We start from the raw sequence: 18,527 nt of genomic DNA on the forward strand, positions 1-18,527 counted from the left end.
TTCTCTAATGAGACTGAGTGATGGGTGTGACATCTAAGTCACTCTCCATCAACTTAGAAGGGAATTGCTAGGCTAAGAACTTGACATTCATAGTTAAAACCCTAATCCACTTGAGTTTCCTGGTCTCAGCTAAGAATTAAGAATCATGAGGTTCATTGGGCAGTGACTATGTATTTAAAGATGCAGGCCCTGAGCTGGAAGAAGAGCTCAGTGATGGAGTGCCATCATTATTGTAGTACAAGCAATTAATTAAACATATACATTCTTCTGTAACCAGAGAGGGGGTCCTTAAGTACTCTGCTGGGCAATCAATAGACATTAGCATTGAGGAATCATGAGGTACCCAGGCCAATATAGTATAGTGTCAGCATTAGGTTAAGTATTCTGTTTTTCACCTACAAGATAAAGACACTGAGGTAACAAAAGGGTAGTTGGTATGCCATGGGTCACACAGGTAAGGAAGCCCTCTAGACTTTTCACTTTCATTTGTATGGTGACTAGAATCCTGTTGCAATTAGATACCTGCCATGTGTGCCAGAATTTGAACGATAGCTTCTCACTCTGGCTCAGAGTCCTGAACAAGCAATAAGAGAAGAAAGGCAGGGAGGATGTGGATGTGAAGCAAGTCAGCTCTAGGATGCTGATGTCAATGTCCACCAGGGCATCTGATGCTTGTTCTCAACCCAGAATCACAAATGAACCAGATGCATTTGTGGAGAGGCTTGCAATTCTGCAGAGTTACTTCTCTATTGGTGAGCCATCTGCTCTCAGAATGGGCACTTGATGACTCACTATTAATATGAACGTAGCAGGTTGAAAAGATAAAATTTCTTGAATGTTGCCCTATTATTGATTAGATCTATATAAATATGCATACATATCAATGCATTTTTGCTAGTGCCATGTGGGTGCTTCAATTCTGTTTGATTTTTCTAATTGCCAGAGTGTCTCCCTTCTACCGAGAGATCAATAATAATAAAGATGAAAGGCCTAAAAACGCGTAATCACTTTCTGCTTCTAGCTTCTATTTTACGAATAAAACATTGATGCTCTTTTTAAGTTGGCCATCACTCATCTGGTAGGTTTTGCAGACAATAACAGTTCATTAGTAATATCTGGTGGGGGAAGATGTATGATGCTGTAAATATTTAAAATCAAATTTGAAAAAGAAGACAGAGATGAATGCCTGAGATGGTGTGGGAGGCTTGAGCACAGTGCCCAGGGCTATGCTTTTCACACCCACTTTCACTAGAGTCCTGTAGCTATTTTCTCATATAAGTCTCATGGAGGGGGACCTAGTCATGTACCTGCCCAGAAGGACCAAGATGGTTGTCTTAGTTAAGGTTTCTATTGCTCTGAAGAGACACTATAACTATGGCAACTCTTACAAAGGAAGACATTTTATTGGGGCTTGCTTACAGGTTCAGAGGTTCAGTCCGTTATCATCATGGTGGGAAGCATGGTGGCGCATAGCCAGACATGGTACTGGAAAAGTAGCTGAGAGTTCTATATCCAGATCTTTAGGCATTAGGGAGTGTAACACTATTACTATATCAGAATAACCTGGCTCAAGCACTCAAAACCTCAAAGCCCACCCTCAGTGTCTTAGAGTTTTACTACTGTGAATAGACACCATGACCAAAGCAACTCTTACAACATATAAGGACAACATTTCATTGTGGCTGGCTTTACAGGTTGAGAGGTTCATTCCATTATCATCAAGGTGGGATGCCTGGCAGCATCCAGTCAGATATGGGGCTGGAGGAGCTGAGAGTTCTACCTCTTGTTATGAAGGCAGCTAGAAGACTGCTTCCAGGCAGCTAGGATGAGGGTCACCCACAGTGATACACCTACTCCAACTAGGCCACACCTAATAGTGCCATTCCCTGGGTTAAGCAAATAAAAATCAACACACCCAGTGATGCACTTCCACCAACAAGCCCACACCTACTCCAATTAAAGCCACACCTCCTAATTACACGCTCTCTGTGAGTTGGGGGCCATTTTTATTTAAATAAACCGCCACAATTGTCAATGCAGAGGTGAATGAGTGCTTGAAGCTGCTATCCTTCTAAATGTAGCTCCTAAAATATAGATTTGGGTACCATAAACTTAGCTCAAGGAAGATTCATGGCAACATCATGAAGGCTTATAGGCTCATGCTGGAAAAGAGAAAGCTAAGTGAGGGTGTGTCCTTGGCAAGTCATTGCTGGGGATAAGTGGACCTAGCCCATGGGAAGTCCTTCAAGAGACTCAAGGGAACCTGAGGGCCCTGGGAGCTGCAAGGTATCTTTTATTTCACTGGGAGCACTGTCCCTGCACTTGTGTTACTATTAACATTCCCAGCTGGTCCCAAACTCAGATCTAAATGGACGTATAGAATGCCTCATGGGTATAGAAACTTCTTTGTGTCTGTTCCCAGTCAGGTCCTGGGTGGAGCCTTAGGAGGGCAGAAATTTGCATATGAGTTCCCATGCTTTCTGTGGCCTGGGTCAGATTAGAAAGTTAGATGCTCAGCTCTCATTCTGGAATGGGCTTGTTGAGGTAAAACAGGTCAGCAAATTCAGAGGGTCCACTACACCAACATCATCTTCTTCTAGAATGCCACACCTCAGATTTTCCTTCAGCAACACACTCAAATTACAGACAACAAAAATTGGGCATAACTACCACTTAATCCAACTAGGAAAATAAGGCCTGGGTAAACAGTTAACCTTGAAGATAAGCAGTAGTGATGCCATATGGGGGAAGTAGACAGTGCCATCAGACAGAAGAACTGAGAAGGCTGAGCAGGCTCAAGCCCTGAAGAATCTCAGAACTGAAAGCTGCAGGCACAGAGCCAGTGCCCTGCCAAACTTCCTGATCTGGAACACATAATCATGACACTCCAGTGAGAGGACCATGGCAATCTAGAGTTATTTATGCTAATGAGGTATCTAGATAGGATCCGAGTGTTCAGCCAATGAACTTTTCTTCCTGGGCATTCCTTCCTGCAAAAGGTGTTTAATTCATGTTTCACTCTGAGTTAAGGTGTATGCATTTACATCTGCCATGAAATAAAACAGTTTGGACAAGCAAGGATCCTTCATCAGGGGCCATGCCTAAATCTCCTGAAGAAGACCTTCTTTCTTCTAGCCCCTTTCTACTCTCAGCACTTATACTAAACCAAACCGGATTCTGCCCCCATCTTAGGCCCAGCCTTCCCCTTCCTGCCTGGCCCAAAGACATCCCGAGTGGAAGTGGGAACTCTCAAATCCCTGTTCCCAACTCCCAGTGATAGGCCCATGTGCCTAGATACACAGAAGACTGGGAACCACAGCTTTTGTCTCAGACTCCACTGTTTCTCAGCTGGAGAAACAAAGACCGGGATCTTTATTCTGGACTGTGTTGTGTTTCTCCTCAGTGGCTTGAACATGCACCCCAGTGGTGAGGCAGACACTCAGTCCAGCAATGCCAGGTGACAGAACTCAGTCAAGAAAGAAATTGTTGTTAGAGACGGTGTCTATCTGTGATTGTGAGGGTGTGGCCAGGAAAAGCCTTCAAGATGTCCCTTTTCAACTCACTTCCCCTTGGATGTCTGAAGGACTCTGGGCCTTGGAGGATTGGCTGTGAAATGTCCTTCCCAAAGCTTTGTTTCTCAGAACTGGCCCAATTCTCTAGCCCTTATCTCCTTTGGATTTTAAACTTTGGCTGAACATGTTTTACTTCCTTACTTTCCACCAGCATCTGAACCTGTGTCCTGTGTTATTAACCAAGAATGGTGGTCTTGGCAGGGGAAGTATATCTTTGGATGGAGGACTTCTGAAGTCAAACTGTTTTAGCTAAGAGATGAGCTCCTATGCTCTCTCCCAGCTCCAACTGCTGAGTCTATAAAGTCACGCAATGTCAGTCCATGAGGAGGTCAGGCCTTCTAATTCAATGTCCTGATTGGTGTAGTTTCAAATCATGTCTCAGAGATAGAAACTAGTTTTTTTGAGGTCATAACTGTGTGGACTTGTTATAGGCTGCTAAAAGGAGAGGATGGCATAGTTTCTAAAGGAAGTCAGAGCTGGAACAGAACCTGGGGATATCTACTTGATACAGGGTAACAGACTTGGAGCTTCTGGGACATATTCCCAGCCAGGCAGAGCAGAGAGAGCATAAACATATTTAACACAGTTGCCTTTGTTAAGGGGCCTAGAACAAGTTTCCCTTAGACCATAAACATACTGCTGGTGACATTGGTTCCATTTTTCTCCTATGCCAAAACATGCTTAAAAACATGGGGTATAAGCAGTCATCATCTCTTTTTAAGTGTTCCTAGTGGTGAGATGTTTATGAATGTGAAAGACAGATCATTCAGTTTTCTCATGGTTCTCACCCTCTTATCTGTTTTATCTGTTTTATCTGTTTGTGGATATACCCACTGACCTTGTCCTTAATGCTGAAGTTAGAGACTACTCCCATGATGAACTGTAACATTTAATTTCTACTGGGCCTCATAACTCTCTCACAGTATTGAGAATTTTCTTTTGGCCTCACTTTCCTCTTTCAGGGTAGTCACTTGACCTTTTAGAATACAGGACTCAGAAATGATGCTGGGATTCTGAGATAGTGGTCTGACAAACAATGAATGACTATCAGAAAGTTATTTAACCTTTGTATATCTTCTTATATAAACTCATTGGTCTCAGTGAAATCATAACACAAACTTGCAATAACTCAGAGGACAAGCATAATCCTTTTTTCCATTACTTTGAAATAGATTTCTAGGTACTTCTTAGACTTGGGTTCTGAGAGCAGGAGTCCCATTTTTTACTTTTTTATCCATTTATTTTTACATAATATATTATTATATAATAGCTTCATACAATGTACTTACTATTTATAGACACATAATGATGTTGAAGGATAAGACTTGTTGAATCATCATATAATCAAAATTTAAAAAAAAAAGACAATGAAGGAGTTATATTGGCCATATAGAAGCCTCCAGAACACACTGATGTTATTGTGGTATAGGATGATCAATAAGTAGGGTGGACTAGAAGGGTTGGAAAAGTGAATACTTTTCTCCTGTTTTATGAAAGCTGGGTCACCTAGTGTATAGACTAAAACCCTCAATGGAGTTTTTGCATGAATGATGAAATAAATCTGTAAAGAGCCAAACAGAAGTATGGAAAATACCAGGTCTGAAGATGACCTCTGAAGAGGAGGTGTCTTAATCACTATTCTGTTGCTATGAAGAAAAACCATGAAAGGCAAGAAGAAAGCATTTAATTGGGGCTGGCTTACAGTTCTAGTGATTTAGTCTAACATCATCTCAGCCAGGATGTATACAGATGCTAGACAATAGCTCAGAGCTACGTTCTGACCTGTATGTAGACAGAAAGGCTCTCTTGACTTGCCATGAGCTATAGAAATCTCAAAGTCCACATCCTGTAGCACCTCTCTCTCTCTCTCTCTCTCTCTCTCTCTCTCTCTCTCTCTCTCTCTCTCTCTCTTTCTCTTTCTCTCTCTCTCCTCTCTCTCTCTCCTCTCTCTCCCTCTTCCCATAGCTTGTTTTCTCTTCTCATTGGTAGTTCTTCCATGACTCTGGAATCTCCAACATACTGAGATATCCAGCATAATCCAGGCTGCAGTTTCACACAATGGCTTCTCTTGGTCTCCATGCAGGGACACCTCTGACAAAGGTCTGGCCTAAGTGGCTTTCCTTAGAGGCAGAAGAAGATTCTACAACATCTTTCTTGTATCCTTGAATCTAAAGGCAGAACCACGTTGCAAAGCTACAGTATTCTATTGCTTTGTAGGACTGGAACATGGCCCCTTCTTTAAATTATATTTGCATCAGATTTCTGTTACTGATTATTTATTTCATTACTTAATTTTTCTTAATTCCTTTTTACAAGTTGGAAACTTAGCTATGTAGGGTCATTTAACATCAGACTTTTCTTTAAACTTGTATCTCCTTGAGCATAGGACTTAGCTCCATTATACTTCCAGGGCCCTTTTTCTCCTCAAAGTGCACAGTTTATATTCCCCATTGTCTAGCTTGCTCCTTTTTATTGTAGGACTGTGTAGGAGTGATTACTAATAATCACACAAGAGAATCAATATTAGGCTGTTTTGAAATATCCTCTGCCAATGTTATTAATTCAAAACTCTTCAATTTAGCCTCAAGTATATTTTAGTTCAAGAGCAAAAATCAGCCACATTCTTTGTCAAAATATCACAAGAATGGTCTCTAGTTCACTTGCCAATATCTTTTCCCTCTGAAATTTACTAAGCTGGGTCCCCACAGTTCAAAATGCCCTCAATACCTTCTTACATGTCATTACTTATATTGCTCCTTAAGCCCTGTTCAAAGTATTCAACTACTTTCCTAGTCCAAACTCCTAAAATCTTCCATATTTCTCCAATAAACAACATGGCCAAACATCTCTATTATATTTCTATGGAAAGAAACAATGAACAAGGCAATTATTATAAGAGAAAGCATTTCACTGGGGTTTTGTATAAAGTTTCAGAGATTTAGTCCATTATCGTCATAGCAGGAAGCATGGTGGCACGCAAGTAGGCCCCGGAGTGTTAGCTGAGAATAACACCCTGATCTGTAGGCAAAGAAAAAGATTCTGAGCTTAGCATGGACTTTTGAAACCTCAAAGCCCACCTGTAGTGACACACTTCCTCCAATAAGGCCACACCCCCTAACCCTTCCACTCCTTTCAAATAATGTCATTCTCTGGTAACTAAGCATTCAAGTATACGAGCCTATTCTTAGTCAAACTACCCCAAGTAGTTAGGTAAAGAGTGATTGACTAAGTCTGAGAATGATGTACATTAGATACACACACACACACACACACACACACACACACACATGCACACACATGCACCACTCACATTCAGAACTTGTATCTATGGCAACATCCTAGTATAATCACCTAAACCTCTTCCTTTATAAATGACTCCAACCACAGGTGGTAAATATTACTTGAGACTGCTCATTTCTCCATTTACCTTTTTCTAATCTGCAGTTTATCATTCACTGACTTTGTTATTCTCTATGGGCTATTTAGAAATGACAACAAGCTTGTGCTTACAGAAGTGTCTCATTTGAAGTCACTGCTTACCAGAATTGAGACAAATCTGGTACCACCCAAATGAAGTTGTTCTAAAACTATGGCTGGGTTGAAACTCTTCTCTAAAAATGTAGCCTTTGCTCAAAGACTTCATTATTGAATTCAAAACAACTAAAGAAAATGTGTATTGTTTTTCTTCATCCCTATGGAGAATATATTGTTATTATTAACTATATTACAACATATAAATATTTTCTGAGTCCAGTGTATGCACTCAGGATGATTCTAGAACTGGGATTGGATACAGCTGGATATTAATAGCCTGTCATTCCTCAAGGCATAGAGTACATAGAGTAACAGCAATGGGAGAAATGACTCAAACCATGTTGCCCATAATGCAGCCCAGAGGAGACAAGTAAGAAGGAGAAAGTGTGGGGTGGACTAGGTGTGGACATTATCACGGAGATTGTGGGACTCAAGGGTGAATGGGAAGAGGAAAAAAGCCAACTCTTGACCAAAGGCTTCTGAAAATTTTCCTTTCCTGAAGAAACAGTAGTATAAATGAAGATAGCCTTTGTTCACTAGAATCACTGAAAATTGATGAAGCTTGAATTGTTAATATAATACTTACTGATGCAGTTGGATTTTAGGTCAGAGCATTGAGTTCATATAATTGCATCTAAATTCAACACCTAATATTTGAAAGGTAAATGAATAGTGAGATTTTGTTGTTGTTGTTGTTGTTGTTGTTATTGTTGTTGTTGCTGCTGCTGTTTCTGTGGGCAGTGGTGATAGGTGTGCTTGTGTGTGTGGGTGTGACAGGGTGTAACTGTGTATTGTATACTAGTGCATGTTCATACACCATATCACATAAGTGAGGGATAGAGAAAGACTTCAGGTATCACTCCTCACCTTTCACCTTGTGTGAGCCAAGGTCTATTTTGTTTGCTGAAGCTGGCTGGCCCAACAGCTTCTGGAGATTCTCTGTCTCAACTTTCCATCTCACCATAGTAGCACTGTAATTATAAACTGGTGATGCCATGCTCAACTTGATCCTGGTTGAAGAAATACAAACTTAGGCTCTCCCACTTGCAGAACAAGCAAACTTCTCATTGAGCTATGTCAAGAGTTGCCATAGGAATTCAATTTTAACTGTCATCTCACACACTGGTTTTTTTTTTTTTGCCATAAATAGATACCATGACCAAGGCAATTATTATGAAAGAAATCATTTAATTAGGGGTTTGGTTACAATTTCAGAGGCTTAGATTATTGTCATCATGGTGGAGAGCATGGTGGCTCACATGGTGCTGGAACAGTAGCTGAGAGCTACATCCTGATTCTCAGATATCAGGGAGAGGAGAGGGGCTTAATGTGGGCTTTTTGGAACCTTAAATTACACCTCCAGTTACATACTTCCTTCAACAAAGCTATACCTTTTCCAAAGGGGGCCTTCTGATCCTTCTAATCCTTTCAAACAGCTCTACTTTTCGTTCAAATATATGAGCCTATGGGGCTCTTCTTATTCAAACCACCACAATGGTCAAGACTTCCTGACAGATAAGTTTCCTAGGTGCACTAGAGGCTATTATTCTATGCCTAATTCAATATGAATGACTTGTTGCCTAGAGTATTAGAAAACTATAACTCTAGCTACCCTCCTTTTGGTTGTGAGACTAGCCTTAAAGGTCTGAGCCATCTATCTCTTCAGCCCTGGAATTTCCTCTTAACAGTGATCTTTCATTTCTTCCACACTGGATTGGAGGAAAGAACAGATATACCCTAAGGTATATTTACTTTTTGTCTGTGCTTCTGTTTGCTTGTACCTCTGGGTAAAATAGCATTCACTAAGAAAGAAAATACATCTTGATTCTTAGCTTCTCCCTTGGAACTAGAAGTAAACTAAGTAAATGAAGTAATCTTCCCTATTTCTTTTGAATATGTCTTTGAGGGGTCTCAACCCAAGTGTTTTCCTACTTAGCATCTCTAAATCAATAGGTTTCAACTTTCTACTTACTAGCCATCTTCTATCAATCTGCTTTGTCACTTTGAGGACTGAATCTCAGCAAAATGAAATGAGCAATCTGAGATAGGTAGGTCCTGTTGAAGACTGGTATAAGGTGCAGTGAATGAGTGTTGGAATGTGGAACTCTGTGGAGGGACAAGAAATACTTGCTGGAAATGAGGCAGGACTATTGATCCTCAAAGTCATTTTCAAAGAGGCAGAGTAAGGAACTGAGAGCCAGAAAGAAGAAACAGGAAGTTACCTACATAAGACTGAAAGCATTGTTAGAGTTCATTAAATGTTCATCTTATTTTCATCACTATTTTAGAGACCCACTGTTGTATTGATCCATCCAGAAACAGCACGTGCCCTAGAATGACAAACTCCCCTAAATTCATAAAGTAAAATTAAAATATAAGCATGCATTTGTAAACTAATTATTATCCTTCACTTCCATACAGCAGTTAAGATAGGATGAGGTAGGAATGTGGGCACCATTGATGAAGGAGTTTCATACGCAAACTGTACAGTATAGAAAGACATGAATAAATTGATCCCATGATCATGTTAGCTTCTCTTATACACCAAAGCTCCCCACACGATGGAGCTACCAGAATTGTGCAAAGCTTGTAGCCCCTTTCCTGCATTCAGTCTTCTGCTATGTGAGAGACGACATCAAAGCACTTCATAGCATAAACAGGTTTTGGATGGTCACACGATTCCTATTGTCATTACAGAGTGTATCCTAGCAATCAGTTCAAAGATCATCAGTTCATACGTGGAAAATCCTATTCTCCTCACACAGTTTTACACATGGGGAGTGGCAACACAAGTAAGAGAGGAGAAAAACACGGGAGCAAGGAAGGCTTGATTTTTATTGTAAATTTACAATTCCTTTATGTACTCAAAATAAAGTATATGTTTAACTCTGTTTATAATTTTATAGATGTAAAGAAGTCCCTGATATAAAAGGGAAGATATTAAATGGTCCCACCTATGAAATAACTGAAGTAGGCAACTCAAGGAGAATGGAAGTAGATTAGAGACTTGGGGGCTGATGTGGGAATGGGGATTTATTGCTCAGTTGGTACAGAGTTCCTCTTTGGGCTATTGAGAAAGTTAGTGTGAGGATCACATGGTATTTAGAATATAATTATAGCTCTAAATTTTAAAAAGATTTATTTATTTTTATTTTATTGTGTGTTTTGCCTGCATGTATGAATGTGCCTCATGTGTATTCCTGTCACCCTCAGAAGCCAGAGGAGGGTGCTGGATTCCTTAGAACTAGAAATAAGGATAGATCTAAGCCTCTGTGTACGTATGATGACCTGAACTGAGGTCCTCTGCAAGAACAGCAAGTGCTCCTAACCACTGTACTATCTCTCCAGCCCCAGGTTTCTGAACTCTTGAAAGAGATTACAATGGCAAATTTATGAAAATGTTACTAGGGGTTGGAGGAAGAAGGTAATGGAGGGAGGAAGATGAGAAGGAGGAGGATTTATATGAATTGAATTGGTCTGGGTTCTGATAAACTAACATTCCTATTCTTTCTCTGAGTGTTGACCAGAGGTACACAGCAGCCACACGGGACCTGACTCGACAGACGTCCGCTTTAGGTATCGCAGCAGGATCTAAAGTACGCCCAAGGACTTCAGGAACCATGCCAAAGCCACACAGCGAAGCAGGGACTGCCTTCATTCAGACCCAGCAGATCCACGAAGCCATGGCTGCCACCTTCCTGGAGCACATGTGTCTCCTGGACATTGACTCCGTGTCCCTCACAGCCCGCAACACTGGCATCATTTGTACCATTAGCCCTACTTCTTGATCTGCGGAGATGCTGAAGGAGATGATTAAGTCTGGAATGAATGTGGCTCGACTGAATTTCTCTCATGGAACCTAGGAGTACCATGCAGAGACCATCAAGAATGTGCGTGCAGCCACAGAAAGCTTTGCGTCTGATCCCATTCTCTAGCGTCCCGTTGAGGTGGCTCTGGACACAAAGGAACCTGAGATCCAGACTGGACTCATCAAGGGCAGCGGCACTGCAGAGGTGGAGCTGAAGAAAGGAGCTACTCTAAAAATCACCCTGGACAACAGCTACATGGAGAAGTGTGACAAGAACATCCTGTAGCTGGACTATAAGAACACCTGCAAGGTGGCGGAGGTGGGCTGCAAGATCTACGTGGACGATGGGCTCATCTCACTGCAGGTGACGGAGAAAGGTGCTGACTTCCTGGTGACAGAGGTGGAGAATGGTGACTCCTTAGGTAGCAAGAAGGGCGTGAACCTCACCACCCCCCGCGCTGCTGTGAGCCTCCCCACCATGTCAGAAAATGACATCCAGGACCTGAAGTTTAGGGTGGTACAGGATGTGGACATGGTGTTTGCGTCTGTCATCCGCAAGGCAGCCGATGTGCATGAAGTTAGGTAGGCCTAGGGAAAGAAGGGGAAGAACACCAAGATAATCAGCAAAATCGAGAACCATGAAGGTGTCCGCAGGTTTGATGAGATTTTGGAGGCCAGCAATAGGATCATGGTGGCTCGCGGTGACCTGGGCATTGAGATCCCTGCAGAGAAGGTCTTCCTGGCTCAGAAGATGATGATCCAGCAATGCAACCGAGCCGGGAAGCCATCTGTGCCACATAGATGCTGGAGAGCATCGATCAAGCAGCCACGCCCCACCCGTGCCAAAGGCAGTAACGTGGCCAGTGCAGTCTTAGATGGAGCAGCATCATGCTGTCCGGAGAAACAACCAACGGGGACTACCCTCTGGAGGCTGTTCGCATGCAGCACCTGATTGGACAAGGGGCACAGGCTGCCTGTCATCTACCACTTGCAGTTATTCGAGGAATTCTGCCGCCTGGCGCTCATTACCAGAGACCCCACAGAAGCTGCCGCCGTGGACACCGCAGAGGCCTCGCCTCCTTCAAGTGCTGCAGTGGGGCCATTATCGTGCTCACCAAGTCTGGCAGGAGTGCTCACCAAGTGGCCAGGTACCACCCTCGGGTTCCTATCATTGCTGTGATGCGCAATCCCCAAACTGCTCACCCGGCCCATCTGTACCATGGTATCTTCCCTGTGCTGTGTAAGGATGCCATATTAAATGCCTGGGCTGAGGATGTTGACCTTTGTGTAAACTTGGCCGTGGATGTTGGCAAGGCCCGAGGCTTCTTCAAGAAGGGAGATGTGGTCATTGTGCTGACCAGGTGGCGCCCTGGCTCTGGCTTCACCAACACCATGCCTGTATTTGTACCTTGATGGCCGTCTGGAGGCCCTCTTCTAGCCCCTGTCCCTTGCCCTCCTCTATCCTATCCATTAGACCAGCGATGCTTGTAGTGCTCACTCTGGGCCATGGTGTGGCGCTGTTGGGCTGGGACACCAGGGAAAATCAATGCCTCTGAAACATGCCATAGAGCCCAGCTATTTTTCATGGCCCTTCTTGAGCCAGAGGTGAAGGAGGAATGCGGGATTGGAAACCCTCTGACTTTATCACAGTAGGGCAGCAGCATCTCTGTGTACTTTGCTCCTGTAGAAAGTTGTCCAGAGAATTCCCAGCCCTAGCCTGGAGTCAGAAAATGGCAAGAGTAGAGGCTGAGGGTGGTGGGGCCCAGGGTCCCAGTGTAGATGACTTCTGGCCCTGGCCCTGACTTGCTTTCTCAACAGCTTTGTCCTCCCCACTCCTCCTCGTGCACTCCACTGCTGCCACTGCAGGCACTCCACTCTCCATCTTTTATTCTGCAGAATCTCCAGGCCTGTTGTTATAGTGCCCACCTGAGCGCCAATAAACAGCAGCTGAAGCAATAAATAAATAAATAAATAAATAAATAAATAAATAAAGTGCCCAAGGATGATCTGAGGACCTGAGAAGTACCAGGCAGAAATCATCAGAATTATGGAAGGCATCTTACATCTTCCAAAAGGTGGGAATGAGATGTGGCCTGAAGGTTAATTTACACAGAGCAGACCTTCAGAAAAAGAATTAAGAGACCTAGTCAACTACTTTATCCATCCATCTGTCCATTCACCCATTCGTGCCTGTGTCTATTCTGTTCATCTTTAAGAAGCATCGAGCCAGACCTCCAGACAAATTGAAGGAATCACATTTCTCATTAGACTCAATTAGCATGAGGGCTTGTCATCCTATAAGAAACTAGACTAAGGCATAGAGAATCATGACTACCTCTCATATCATTTTTACCATGTAACTTTGGCTATGTTTCTCCCTTTCTCTGAGTTTCTAACATGATCTTGAAGATGACCCTTATTCAAATTTACCCACTTCATCCATAGAATTACTATCTGAATACTCATAAACATTTTCAAATATGCCCGAAAGCCTATGAAGGACACAGATTTTTCACTAATCGGAGGAATTAGTTCTCATATTTGCACCAACAGAGGAGTGGAGTTGTACCCGTCTCAGCCAGCATCTGGTGCTTAATGTCAGTGAGGACCATGATAGCAAGGCGAACCCATGAAGGGAGCATGTGATTATAATTCACTGGACGGAAACAAAGCATAGTTGCTTACCAGCAAAAAGACTCCATAAGCACCAATGGAAAGCCACCTCTGCCCTGGCACCATGAAAGAGTGCCTAATAAAGGGGAAATAGGCTTTTCTGCACTGTGTGTATCTTTAACAAATATTGACCTGTCCATTAGTGTTTTATTTTAACACATGAGTAAATCAAAATAAGGTGTCTTTTATGGGACTCTCTTGTTTTATTATCTGTCATTTAATTTTTAATACCTAAGAGACACCTGATATATTACCTAATCAAAAGAAGAGAATTATACATTGCACATAATCAGTTATTTTTGCCATATCACCAAAATTAGACTAACAGATGAGGAAAATAAATAAGATGAACTTTAAAAATGAAAATGCTTAGCCTTTGGAATTTTAGTTGACAGCTTTTGAAAATTAAATTATAAGTCAAGTTCTGATAGGTTTGATATCTTCCTTGCAGCTTTGCCTGTGATGTATGGCAGCCCTAATGGAATATCATTTATCATCTGATAATAACAGGTGTAGTATTTCTGAGCTTGTCATCTCTTCTGTGATGACAAATAGTCCAACTTGTAGCGGTGATAATGGAATTTTATAATGATCTGTCCTGAGCTGACTCTGCTACAGCCCAGCTATTTTTCTTAAATCTCATAATGCCGATTACACAGAGATTATAAGACTCTGCGCCTCCCACTGAAGCACGAGAGCCGATCAATGAATCCAGATTTCAGGCAAACGGTCTGGAAACATAGAACAATATTTACTTGTTTATTAAAATTACCCCCCTCTTAAGCTAATAAGAGAGCCTGCCAGATGCTGCCAGGAATGAAGGACTGTAAACCTAGAGGAAAACAGAAGGAAAGTGTTTATCTCTTAACCAATGGGCAGAGCGTTTGGTCTGCGATCCCACTCATCTAATCTATCATTTTATAGTGACTTGTTTAATGAAGGCCAGTGTTCAGAACACGAGGTAGAGAGCATAGTCACCCTTTCACTTTATCTCAAAGCAGAATTTATTTAACGATGTAATCTAGGCTTGTCTGATAAGATCACCTTGTTGCATCTGTCCATTCCTTGGTCCAGATAATTTGCCCTTGTGATTTTTTTTCTCAAAACACCTCAACAGGTCAAGGCATCAAAAAAGGAGTGGGTTTGGAGGACAGGAGCCTTTTGAAATGCCCCACTGGATGTAGGCATTCCTATTAAAGCCATGACACTTTCCCTGTACAGTCAGGAGTCAGTGCCAGAGTGCAAAATTTCCATTACAAATTGGATGTTTTCTTCAAAACCACAGCAGGCCAGTATGGGGCAAAGAGATAAGCCTTATTGTAAAGACATTGGTTTTGACATAACAGGTATTAGAATTTACCAAAATAAAGAAAATAGTATATTCTATTAATGACAGAGACTTATGCAAATTGATACCTACCAAGCCCAAATTATTCCTTGGTAGGAATGCAGAATGTAATAGGCATGCTGTTAACATTCCTCTGAAGTCACAGGCACTCAGTGCTGTGTTTCAGCGTTACCTTATATTCCATGCATTTTGCTTTTCCTTCTTTAAAGGCGTTTCACGCTAGGTCCAACTAAAACATTTAGTTCCTTTTTTCCTATTCGCGGTTTTACACAGAACTTCATCCTTCTGTAAAAGGGCTCTCAGCGTCATCCACTGCAAAACTGAGGATGCCTTCTGCTCTTGGCTGACTATGGTGATATGCATTGAAGGTCTGTGAGTTCAGGTAAAACTGGAGAGTACCATGAAGCTTAAGGTCCAGACCTTATCCCAGGAACGTGCCAACCAACCATCAGTCAGCGTCCAAAGTAATAACTGGCTTCAGTTCAGTTCAATCAGAAGTTTTTTATACCAATCAATGATTTAGCCAATCATGATCCAGATCTGGTCCCTGGTTGACTTAACTAAGTGTGAATCCAAGCTTCTACATAATTGAACCAGTCGTTTGATTGCGTTAGACCTCACCAAATCAGTGTCTGATCAGATCTGTGGTTTGTTCTAATCCACAACCTTTTTTCCATCAGTGACTCATCTAAACCACTGTCGGTTCCCAGCATGGCTGATCTAACCAGTCAATAGAGAATCTCGTCAGAGTCTTTTATGTCTGCAGTCATTGACCTACTCTGCAACAACCTGATTAGCATTTAATCAGAGCAGCGATTAGCTCAGACAGGAAACAATAGGTCCAATCAGGAGCTTCAATTCAGTCAGGTGGATCTGGGGTGGGATCTATGAATACACACTGCAAGTGTTAGATGACAATAATGAACGATGGCAGTGGCAGTGGCTGGTGACAGCATCATGAGGTGTACTTGGAGAAACACATGAATGACACCATATAAGATGCTTGACACAGGGCTCCTCAAGGGCTCAATAATAAACAGCCCCCTACACGCAACAAAGGGGCTGTGTCCTCATCCATGAATCCATGAGTCCACAATTACTGGTATCATTGCTTACTTCTTACCCTTCCTTTTTACCAACCCCTTCCACTCGACAATGGGGTTCCCAGAAGATGAAAGGTCATCTCCTTTTCCATAAGATATTACTTGAGGGCAGGCAGACGGCCCTGCTCAAGGGCAGAGTGTATTCCCCAGCTAGCTTAGCACCATGAATGAGCTCACTTGGGTTTATTCTGAATTCAGTGTTGCCCATCCTTAGGGTATCATTAATCATCTAAGATCGTCAGCTAATGTCCTTCCCTGATCTGCCAATATGGTGCCTCCTAGAATCCCACCCTGACCCAGTGATCAGTTCTTGAAAGACACATGTTCTCAACCTCTGTCTAGATACTAAATAGATAGATGTCTAGATTCTAGACCTTTACTATTAGGAGATCATAAACTTTCTGAGCAGAAGTCTTCCCTCTCAGCCACTCTTGGGCATTCTTCCCCTGAGTCAGAGACTATCCTGGTTTCAGAAGAAGCTCAAAGGTGAGCTTTGACCTCCACTAAGCTCTCAATGTGACATGTCCCTCAAAGATGGGGAAGAACCCTGCCTGTCGGCCCTACCCTCAAGAAACCTCTTGCTTTGAGTATTATGATTGAAACATTCTAAGTATTTGTAGCCCAGACCTGTCCTGGTAGTGGATAGTTAGTCAGAATTTCCATGGTTGAATTTAGTCTCCTCTCCCATCTTTTCTTTGCTAAGGCCCTCAGGTGGATACACAACAGCTCTACTTCCCCAAGAGTAGCCATGAAACAAACAAATTCGATTGATTGCTCCTACTTTGGGTGTGGTTTGCAATCACTGAAGCACATAAGATCCTACAGCCTGCATCAACACTATTCTATTGGGTGGCAGCCAGATCAAACAGGAGATATATGTCTAGCTAGCCTATCTCCTGTGAAATCCTTGAGCTTATGTCCATGTAGACCACACCTGTACTTTGTGATGAAATGACTTCTCATTGCCCTTGCTCTAGCATAGACATTCTCCTGCTATTCTGATCTGAACATTTGTACATTTGAAAAACTTCTCATTACTCTATGCCTTCCACCACCTTAGAACTCTATCAACAAGAAGACCATTGCCAGATGTAGTTCCTTAAACTCAAACCAGAATCATAACTACAAATCCTTCTTCTACATAGGCTACCTAGAAAATTATGTGATGCATGTAGCCTCCACGAGGGAGCGGTGGAAGACCTTGGTAGAGGGAGTTGATATCAAAATATACTCACAGTAACTATCTGTGAAGTTTCCAAAGAAGACATGAGGGAAAGGTGTCTTGTTCTGCTCTTTACCTATAAAATTGAGAACAGAAAGATTACAAGGTTAGAACAGTAACCACAGCAGACTTTCTGAGTGTTTTGGTAAGATTAACATTGGTGGTTAACTGTTAACCAACAACAGGGAGTCTTACTGAAAGCCAGCATTTGTCAGGGGGAACATGGGTGGTGCAATCTCACTATTGTACTGTTGCAAGCTGTGTTAGCAGATGGGATAACCAGGCAAAGACACATAGTCTTTCAACTCAATAAGAAATGGTGCATCTAAGCCGAAACAGTGAATCCATGTTTAAGGACCATAGAGAACTTCTGAATGGGAAGAAAATCATAACCAAAAGAGCCGGTGCCCCTCACTACTGAGGAAGCTCACATGCACAAACCTCATGAATCCCTTTCCTGTTGACTGGTTATGGGTCTTCCCGAACAAGTCACTGTGGTGGTGTTCCCTTACCCACTGCTGGTACAGTACAAGTGGACATCCGAAACAGCAGGTAGCACCAGGCTTTCATGCAGTACTGTTTTCCCTGGTACACAATAATAAAACAGAATAACCCTAAAGTATAATATGTTGAAAATACAAAAACTACCTAAAAGTTACATCTATTTTTGGAATCTTCATTTAATATACTTGGGTAGTGGTTGACTGAATCTCCTGAAAGTAAAAATTATGCATACTTCACGAAAGCCTTCAAAATTTATAGAATTTTTTTAAAAAAAACCAAGTGAATTTTATGGAGACCCTGAGAAGAAATTTGTCAGATGCCATGCACACCTTAGGAGTGGGGCCTTGCATGGGACAAACACCAGCAGCTCATGGAAACTGCTCTTCTTGACAAATGAAGAGACCTCCTCTCACTAAAGGATTTTCCTCTGTTCCAATGGTGTTGGTATGCTTCCCAAATTGACTCTCCTGGCCATACCCAGAAAAGGACTGTACCAAAGTGAAACACCTGAGTTTGGCAATACCGCCACTTGAATTGATGTCAGCTAACTACAAGGTGAAGTTCTCATAACAATCTTTGTTAGTGGAGGCGGAAATCCTAAGGATCTGCATGGATGAGTGACCACGGCCAAGGTCAGTAAGAAGTAGGTTTCTGTAGGTTTTATGACGAATAGGGTCAAAGTCAGACTTAACATTTCTCCCCCCAGACCTCAGCACCTATGAGTCCCAGAGGGGAAAGTATGGTCCAGCTTCAGCATTCTGTA

At 42.2% G+C, this 18,527-nt stretch overlaps 1 pseudogene; it reads left to right on the plus strand.

Moving 5' to 3' along the window:
* The first annotated feature begins 10,714 nt into the window (after nucleotides 1-10,714).
* LOC114610876 lies at nucleotides 10,715-12,327 on the plus strand (annotated as a pseudogene).
* The last annotated feature ends 6,200 nt before the right edge of the window (nucleotides 12,328-18,527 follow it).

Source organism: Grammomys surdaster, unplaced genomic scaffold (assembly GCF_004785775.1).
Source record: "Grammomys surdaster isolate TR1022 unplaced genomic scaffold, NIH_TR_1.0 126063, whole genome shotgun sequence".
Taxonomy (NCBI): Eukaryota; Metazoa; Chordata; class Mammalia; order Rodentia; family Muridae; genus Grammomys; species Grammomys surdaster.